Source organism: Protobothrops mucrosquamatus, unplaced genomic scaffold (assembly GCF_001527695.2).
Source record: "Protobothrops mucrosquamatus isolate PMUCROS unplaced genomic scaffold, P.Mucros_1.0 scaffold174, whole genome shotgun sequence".
In the NCBI taxonomy this organism is placed as follows: domain Eukaryota; kingdom Metazoa; phylum Chordata; class Lepidosauria; order Squamata; family Viperidae; genus Protobothrops; species Protobothrops mucrosquamatus.
In genome coordinates, this window is record NW_015386534.1 from 950934 (window position 1) to 961443 (window position 10510).

Here is a 10510-nt window from a genome sequence, read left to right on the forward strand (position 1 = left end):
CAATGCTACTACACTTTATCCATGAATATTTTTCTAAAAATGCACGTAAAATCTCTGTAGCAAACTGATTAAAAGACTGGGAGAACAAACTGCTGGAAGTGAAGAGTTTAGTTACAATTCATTCATTTAGTTATAATGATAGTCAAAATGATGTTAAATGAAGCAATTATCCCAGAGTGTTAAATCACAAGTTTTAATAAGGTAGGAAACAGACACTGCAAACTAGCAGTTGAAGAAATACTATTAATTAGAATGTTAATAATCTTTTTCAGGCTTTGCCTAAATTCATGAAGCCTCAGATTATGAAACTGCCCATAAACATGTTTATAGATATTAGATAATTCCTTCAGCAGTGATTTTTTATACATGGGATAAGAAATCCTAAGCAAGGTTCTTCTCCTAGAGCCATGCTTGATAAAGCATAATCCTTTTAAAATATTTGTTATATAAAGAAGAAGGAGGCAAATTAAGAAAATACATTTTCTGAATTCAGCAGCTACCAGATATTTCAATAGCTTCCCATAATATTAAATGGCAAAACTGTATTGACCTAACTAATATTTAACATCTATCTTCCTCTGTTAAACTTAATATAGCAGGGGGGATTGGGAAACTGAGCTTGAGTTATAGTAAGATGGGCAAGTTTCTGATTAGTTCTTCTTTATCAGAGTAACTGATTTTTATATCCCCCTTCTCCTTCACAAGCTACAAGGAAAGCCATCATTGACACTTTCTAGAAATAACACGGAAAGGTTCATAGATAGGCAGCCCTAAAATCAAAAACCACATCTTTCTTCACCAGTTTCTCCCCATTATCACCAAACCCAGCACTCTGAATCATGAATGGTTTGGCATTGGCTTACTAGAGTCAGTGTTTCTTTAAAAAAAAAAGTTGATGTAAGCTGTATTCAAAAATAATTGAGCTGGACTCTGAAGTCTCTGAGGTACAGACAGAGAGGGAGAAAGACAGAAAGATTAATTTTGTTCTATTGGAGAATGAAAGCAGTGCTCTGATTTATGACTCACACAGTTTCCAATCCCTCTCTTAACTGTGATCTTAAATATGCCCTCATTTCAAGATGCTACAGCCTGTTATAAGAAACTAATGAGAAATAGAACTTTATTTGTCACATAGGGCAGCTTGTAGGAGCCAAGAGAGATGAACTACTGTTTCATTTCTGTTCCTGAGACCTTGATCAAAAATACTTCTATATTGATTTAATGTGATGTTCCTTCTAACAATGTTTCAGAGTTCTAAGTGCATGTGGGTCACCCTTATATTATAGAGTGTATTTTTAAAACAAATACTTCTCAAGACAGATACTACTGTGTACCCTGAATACAACAACTAGCAATTCCAGGGCTAATTTCTTAAAGGAGGCAACATAAACAAATGACATACAGAATTAAATTTGTATTCTGGGGTACAGAGATCAGATACATCTATTTGCTTGAGCCAGCCAAGGACACTGAACGTTATAGAGAATACAACTTTAATATATGTGTGAGTAATATACAGTTATATTAAGTTATATTATTATTATTATAATTTATAATTTAATTTATATATTATTATAATTTAATTTATATACCGCCCTTCTCCCACAGGACTCAGGGCGGTTATATATACAGTTATATTAAGATTGGTGGAAATTTAATAATTCAACTCTTAACTAAGGACCAAAAACTTTGAGTTACGATCCCAGTATTTTGAGATTTTTTTCCAATTGTTTTTCCTAAATCCTAGCTTCATGTATTATAATGGTTGGTTACATAGTCAGATGTTTAGACTGAATTTGGCATTTTTATTCAGCTATTGAGTCCTTCCCAAGGACCAAGGATAGGAGATGTTATTTGATGGTGTTAAAGGTATTGTTGCAGGATGTAAACTATTCTCATTAAGGCTGCCTTTTGCAATTGACTGATGATGACCCTTATCAGTGCTGATGGTGTTCAAGTGTTATTCCAGTTGTTCTGGGATTGTGCCTATTACTACTGATACTATCTTTGCTTTTTTTTCCACATTCATTATATTTCTACAGGTGGTAGAATCTATGATCATAATGGAACCTGCCCATTACAGTTAAATGTGATGGCAACTGTTAAGTGAGACAGTCTGCTTTAATGATCTCATCCCGTGCTCTCCCTGATTGTTAAACAAACGTGAAGATTATTAAGCAAGTATGAGGTACCTCATTAATAGGAGAGGCCCTGGGAGACCTGCCACTCAGCTGGGTCCTTAAAGGAGGCAGAGCAGCAGCAAAAGGCTTTGCAGACCAAAAGCAGCCCAGTAGAAAGGAACAGTCCAGCTAGATTAGGACTCAGCATTGCACTTCAATGCTGGAGAAGCTTCAAAAAAGCCTTTCTGCAGTTTGTTTACCGTGAACAGCTAAATAAAAAGTTCAGTCCACAGAACACATGAGAAGCAACTTCAAATGCTGTGGGATGGGGGTGCAGAGAGGCTTGGGGAACTTTGCAGCATTCCTGTGGTTGGTGGTAAGGAAGAATGACTGTTGGGAGGCTTCAGCCACCATAAGTTTGAAACAGGCTCATATTAGCTTTTGGGAGGGTGGGGGGTTGTCATAACTTCAAACAGCCATTAAGTGACCAGTGATACTCGAGGGCTACCTATATTTGCAGGTCTTTGTATTTTATTATTTTTTCCAATTATTTCTCTCCTATTTTACTGCCACTATCAGTCTTTTTTTTTTTTTTTTGGTGTCTTATTGACAATTGTAAAGTCTGTTATGAGGTAGGTTGTTGTCTGTCTGAATTCTTATTATTATCAAATCTTTATCTTTTATTTTGGAATAAATGAGGATAGATGAACCTTGGATTTCTTTTCTCTTCCCTCTTATGTTTGCATGCCTTTGTTTTCTGGATTCATTATCAAAGCCATCCTTAGTTAGTGGGAATTTGTGTTGAGGAAAGATGTTAACAGTCCTCTATATATTTGGAATGACTATGTTTACTATGTTCTCTTCCATTTAACTCATTGTTAATTGCTTCTTGGAATGAAGCCGAAGATGCTGTGAATGATCAAAGCCACTGGAAATCACTAGCTGCCCAATGTGCTCTGCACAAGGTCTAATGTTGATGATGGTTAATTACTTTCCCAAACAGAGGGAAAACATCCTATGTCAGCATAATCCTTTGCGTTCAACTGAGTCCATTACTTAAATCTATCAAAGTGTTTTTCCTACATACTATCAATATTCAGCTGGAGATAGGAAGAACATTTTCTGTGGCTGCACTTTGATTAAGAGACCTCATCACTAATTATATTTGCTTTGCAACCTGTCTAACGGTTCTTCATTATTTGTTAACAGCAATGTTTCAGAATTATGACTAAGAAAGTTAAGTTTCTGTTGGCTATTCAAAAATTAGATTTAAAAAGATATGCATATTGTTCTATTTTTGATTTAGCAATCCAGCAGTAAGTCATGCCTACATCATTTGGAGTTATTTAGCTTATAAATAAGGCAGGTTATAAGAGGGACATGGGGCAAATCTATAAAATCATTAATGTCTTGGTAATCTGAAAAGAGAAAAGTTTTTCTCTATCTCTCACACTAGAATCCAGGCTCATCTATCCAAGTAAAAATTCTGCAGGGAGATTCAGAATTAATAAAAAGAAGTAATATTTTTCAATAGTGTATAGGTAAATTTCACTGTAATCCCATATAATGATGAACCTAAATTTAGAAGATTTAAAAGAAGATTTGAATTAATGGAACAGAAGGACTATCAACAGCTGTATGCTAGTTGAAGATTCTGATTTTGATAGATATATATTACTTCCAGAATCATAGATGGAATGCCTTATATAAAGTAGAAAAAAGGCCCTCATATGCTGATTGTACATGGTTAACAAGATGTATGTGATGGAAAGGTAGTCTACATTGATCTTTGCCCTGATCACTGGGGTTTTCTTCTAAGAAATTCAAAAGCTCTGCTGGATCTCTGTCCTTTTACAGGTAAATCGAATACTGTATTATCATCATCTTTTATATTACACCAGAAATTGCAACTTTGCAGATTTCCGAGGTTGAAAAATACTAACATTTTCTTAGTCAGCCAAAGGGGTCAGCACAGAGCCCGAATATAATTACACCCTGTAAATTATGAATATGAACTTCTATCTATATTTTAAAGTCAAGACATACAGTATTTGCCATCTCTGTAAATGTTATGCTAAAGCTACAAAGGCAGTAAAATGAAAGTTAAGCTACAATGTTCTTAGAAACTGCTGTTAATACAGATAATTGGGACCTTGGAAAAGCTAATCAATTGATCACAAATGATTGAAATTATTCTAGTATTTATCAGATCCATGTGAGACTGCTGGGGAAAGGCAAATAGATCTTGCAAGCAAGATTTCTAGGCTTTAAAAAAAAAAAAGACTTATTTTTCTGGGCATTTAACAAAGTAATTCATTGTCCTGAGATTTCTTTCTGGACATGACCCAAGGAGAGGCAAGATTGAAATTTAGATAATAAAGAAAGGTTTCAGGCATATGTATTACATGATACCATTTTATAAGTTTTAAAGAACTTATATGTATATCTTATATGTAATCCTTTGCAGGATGAAGCTTGTCTTCGCCTTATTACAGATTAGATGGGTCTTCAGTCTGGCCCAACAGTATTTTCTTATGTATTTAAAAGTATTCTTTCTCACAGTTAAAGATGTCAGTCAAAATATATTTCATTACACAATAACTTTAATTACAGTATGATTAAATATATATCAGCTGCATATTTTACAAATTAGTGATAATTATTTCCATAGTCTTTTATTCCCTTAAGATCCAGACATTCAGGAGCTAATTTCTAGTAGTCATTCATTTACTTCTAGTAGTTATGATCATTAAGCAAACTGACAAAATAAAATTGCACTATGGATATAGATAATTACATCAAAGTCTGAAATTCTTCATGGAGCAATAAGCACAACAGGAAAGCATTATTTTATTTTATTTTTAAAGTAAGTTTCAATTCTGCATTTTAATTTTCCAAAATGTACAGAGTCCAATATAGAAATCACAGAGAAACGGACCTTGATCTTCTTATATCTTAATATTCCTTAATATAAAGAAAGTCTTATTTGGACAACACAACAAAAAAAATCTAATCTGGTCCCTTTCTAGTATGTAAAATTTAGTAAAATAAATATATCATAATTTTTTAAAAAAAAGAACCAGGAAAGTTAAACAGCTTGAAAAAAAGCATTTAGTTCAACAGGGTAAATGTAATTAAGGAAGGGGAGCAAGATTTTAAAGCATCAGAGGAAGCTTAATTATCAGTTAAAGGGGGGGGGGTGTCGTAATATAAATTAACTTATTTGGCAAGTGAAGAAAAAGGAGACAGTTTCCTTCAGTTTTAGGATATGACTAGGAGAATTAAGTCAGATGTTTGCTTTATCAGTTTCTGCACATCATCCCAAGAAAAAACAGGAGACAGACACACCAGGAAATTTGTGTTTTATCTATCTTCAGAAGTTTGTGAAGGATGGTAAAAGAGCAATTTCCAAAAGTGATTAGAAAGTGATGCTTGCAAATTTATTGTCCTTTAAAAGTCTTCACTTAATTGCAGCAAGATGGCTGATCCCATCATTTGCTGGCACTCAAACTGATGAAAAACTGCTGTCCTTCAGCCACTTCATGAGGACCAGCCATCTAGAGCACCTGTGGGCAATCTACTGTTCTAGGTTTTTCTGATATTTTTCAAAAAACCAGGCTGTTCACCATCCCTTGATCTTTGCTGCAGTTTTACAGAGGCATCTTCAATTTGCCATTCCAGAAGTCCAGCTTTTTGGAAAGAATTATCAATGAAAAATATCAGAGTTTAGGAAGACATTAGGAAGACTTTGGTGTGTAATTAAAAGAAAAAAATGAAGTTAAAAGAAATCTTTCTTAGATTAACTATAAAGGAAGTAAACTATGATTCAAAACTATTAGAGAAATTGAGATGCAAGTATTTTAATGGCTGTCAGATTCTGCTGATGACATGTATGAATTGAGGTCAGATAATCAATTTCCTTGGAGGTATCTCATATCAACGAATAGAGTTTGTTTTAAAGGAATTAGCTTTGTGCCAGAGGTTTTGTAGTTTGTGCTAATGAGAGGCTGCCTATCAAACTTAAGTAGCATCAAGTTGCTAAGAACAAGAGCTCTTGGGCATTAAATGGTTCCTACCAAATACCAAAGTCATTATCATGATTGGCTGTTATGGCCCTCTAAACAGCAAAAGTGATTAAGTTGGTCGTTATGAAACTCTGAAGATGCATAATTATGAAAAATATAGCTATATTTTCATCTTTAGATTGCTTTCTATCTCAGAAAAGAAGATATGCTTGGATGTTTCAAAAGCATAATTGCATTATTCAGACACTCAAGGATCAGAAAAATGTACAGCCTTGGGGATTTATTGAGATGAAGTAAATACATATATCTGATGTGCATTCACAACCATGGGTCTTATTCTGACAAGAATATTGCCACTAATTCAAGTCTAACACAGAATCAGAATGCACATTCACATTAACACACATGCTTCTTTAAAGTAATAGCATTTGTCCCTTCTTTTAACAATTGCACATAAATTTTTCCTAGAACCTATAACTTCTAATTGTAATTTCTAAGATATGTGTTTGTCCTGTAAATCATTGCTGAGACACTGCAAATCAGATTGGAGGTTCTGGCATCATCAGAAACTTTTAAATGTAGGCTATGTCATATTTTGAAATTACCACTCCACTTGTATTGTTCTTTTTGAATTTATACTACAAGTTGCCATCTCATTGCCTTCCACATTCAAGACTCCACTAAATGTAATAGAACTGTCTGTATGCACTTTAACTGAACACAGTTTTTCAAAAACATTAGGAAACTAGGGAAAAACATACGCTTTTAGAGTTAGGATTGATCTACAACATCTAGGATAGTGAGAATCTTTTACACTGTTCCTCTAAGGAATTTAATTGGGTCTTCTTCATTTTATATATTTTTAACTTGGCTCTGAACTTTCTTAGCCTGCTCTGACTGCAGTGAAATTTAAATGTTCTTTTCCCCATTTGTCTATTGCATATAGTGCCACTGTCTTTTTTAAGCCTCGTCATTATGAAGTGTTTTTGTTTTTGCTTTTTTTCTGGAATGGATAATAACACAATAACCTGATGGTTTGAGATAGTGAAAGGAGATTATGAGGAACCAGCTAGCTATGTGTATCAAAGACAGTAAACTTATAAATAAATAAGTCCCTGTATTTTTCTTGGCCAGAATTTTCAGAAGTTAAAAACCCTTCCTAGGATTAAGAGAAAGTGGCTGGCCCAATATCACCCAGATGACTTTGTGCCTAAGGCAGGACTAGAATTCATGGTACCCTGGTTTGCATCTTCATGTTTTAACTACTACTCCACACTGATTCTCATTTGGGTCTAGGACAATTAACCATAGGATGTCTGCGGCTGCTCCACCAGGAAGCTCCCACCACAGCCAACCCATCATGGGCATTTATCGTTGGATAGTCCTTTGCCAGCACTTCTCCCCTGACAATGGTCCACCGGCGCTCCTCCAATGCACCTTCCTCCCAGGCAATTTGCTGAAGTATACATCTCCCTGTCAAGGACAGGACAAATAACCGTGTCCCCCCGCTCTGTCTTTCTATTGGACACAGTCCCTTTTTGGCTCAGTTTCCTGAAATGGAAACTGGAAAGGTTGAGGGGTCAAACCCTCTGCTCTTTGTGTGCACACAGGAGGCTGGGATGGTGAAGCTGCTCCACACTGTTGCTGACAGCCCCTTGGCTGAATGCTGCAGATTCATGGTAAGGCAGTGGATGGGCAGAGATTTGTGGTGGTTCTGAAAGGGAGTGATTGGCTAATAATAGAGTCCTTTCAAGTACGTCCAGAAATCAGGAATTTGTTTTCAGTTTCAGGGTTGGAAAAGGAACTATCAACCACACCCTGAAAGCTTCTCCCCGAAAGCACAGTCTCTGTAATTCGAAAATAAAATGAAAACATTAAAGAAAGTCATTTTCTCATAGAGAGAAAGAGAAAGATGGAGGAAAAAATCTCCCACACACCCCTCATCCTGCACAGGTAGAATTGGATGAAATGACATTATGCACATGAAAATGTCCAAAACGTTTTTTGCAACAAATATTGCAATCCTAAAAAGGAAATCCATTAGCCTATTTAAAAGAAAGGTGTTTTCTTATAATAGAAGCACAAGACATTAATCCTGATCTGCCATGCAATTATTCTCCTAGTCAATGCATTTTCTTTGATCATATTAGGACAATGTTTCTAATTGATTTGATTATCAGGCATCTTCTCCTCTTCCAACTTCTTTTTTATCTTCCCCACATTTACGTCCTCCCAAACAAGGTCATCTCTTTTTTAAACATGAGCACTAGCAGTTCCTCATACAACGTTAAGTTCTAACTATTTATAAAACGTAGTGCTGTTCTCTATAATAATATTCCCAAAGCAATATCAGGCCTATCCTTTTTGTCCCCCCATCCTACCCTCAATTATATCAGGGCAGTGATGTATTCAGAGTCCTAATAATTTTGAGATAAACATCTTTTATTATAATTTTAAGTGACCATGAAAGTACTGCAAGTATTGATTCTAGTGAGTAGGCAAATTCACTCATATGGGAACTGAAAAAGTGAGGATTAGTTACATATAGAATAGTCATCTGAATTATATAAATAAATGCAAAATTAGAATGCTCAAGGAGAAAATAGAAATAATTTGAAATACTCTGAGGCCACCACATTTCATTAACTTCTTCAGAAAGGCATAAAGAATGAGGCTTTAAAACATTGAGCTCTTGATGGCTCCTAGCTGTCTGTTGCTTCAGAATCCATCATCATCTGTATTGTACATTTTGTATTATTTACAATTTTGATTTTATTCTTCTACAAAAAACATTGAACGTATACTGAAACCTTTTCATTTTTTTGATTCTGGCATATGGTCTAAAGAACAAAAGAGATGAAAAGGTATTTAAGTTCATCTTAATATGCAGTTTTACACTTCTTTTAACCAGATATTTTAACACCTTTCTTGTTTTGATTTTTATTTTGTTTTGTTTTTGGGTAATTACCTCTGCTTTTCTTGGTTTTGCTTGGAACAGTGCTTCAGTGTGTTAGAAAAGTAAATCAGTGCTGACATTACTTGCTCTAAGAAAGTTTTTATCAGCAGAAACAGTCAGTATTGCCCTGGGCACTCATCAATAACCAATTATGAGATCATCTGGATTTTCCAGCTTTTTTTTTTTACCCATTTGAAAGAGAGAGAGAGAAGAAATGATTACATTTATTGCTACAGTTTGTTCCTTCCTAACTGAAGTATAAAAAACCTGAGTCTGATCTGCTACTACTTTCAAACAAAATGAATGTATATCCTCTGCAAGAAGAATATACTACTTAAAATCTTTAGGATAGCAGCTAAACCTGGAAAAGTAAGTACAGCATAAGAGTCTGATAACCTAGTTTTCAACAAAATATTTTCTACTTTATACATTTCAAATTGCATCCCTTTCTCATTTGGGAATTACACATCTTTCCAGAGTGTGTTATTTTAAGTGTTATGCAAATTAGTCTCTGACAATTCTGCAAGATTACTTTACTTCCTCACTTCATGGTTTCACAAACTTGTACTTGTTTCACCGATTACCCATTTCCCATTTCTCTCTGTGTCTGTACATGTATAATATTTTGTTAAAAATATATATCTTCTTGCTAAGAAATATCCAAAGAATTAAAATTAAAGATTTTTTAAAAAAATTGGTCAAAACTCCCAAAAATGCTTTAGACTATTTATCAATTCTAATGATACTCAGAGTCCTTTCACACCACTTTCAATATCATTTTGCATTTTCTTAAGACCTTGAGGACAGGAAGGAGATTGAGAATGATTATATAAATACCAAAGAAATGAACTCTTGTAGTCATTGTGAGCTTGCTCATGGCTGGCATGCTGATACAAGGATTTAGTTTTCAATGAGATAAATCTTTCCCCGAACGTGCCAACAGAAACACATAGAACAATATTGACTAAATACAAAAATTCACTGCATGACCTTTGTGGTCTTGAACAAACAGCCAATATAAATTCATTGCATGTAGATGACAGCAAGTCAGTATTTATTGGATGCAAACTGTTAATCATTCAGTATTATAAAACAAATTGCATGCATCATCCAATGATGTGGTAAGCTAAGTTTATCAGTCATGATGATTCCATAAAGCCAATAAGGCTAGTTACATCAGTGAAAGTTTATTTATTGAAAATGATTGAAAATACTTGAAAAAAGGCATTCTACAGCCTCCATTTGCAAACACATATGTATCTGGGAATATACAAAAATTCATACATAAGCAAATGTATATTTAGAGAAGGAAATATTTGCATTTTAATGAATTTATTCATGTAGGTTTTACAGTATTGTTTTAAGATAAAATATTAATAGTGCAATTGAGTAAACATTAATCAGGATCA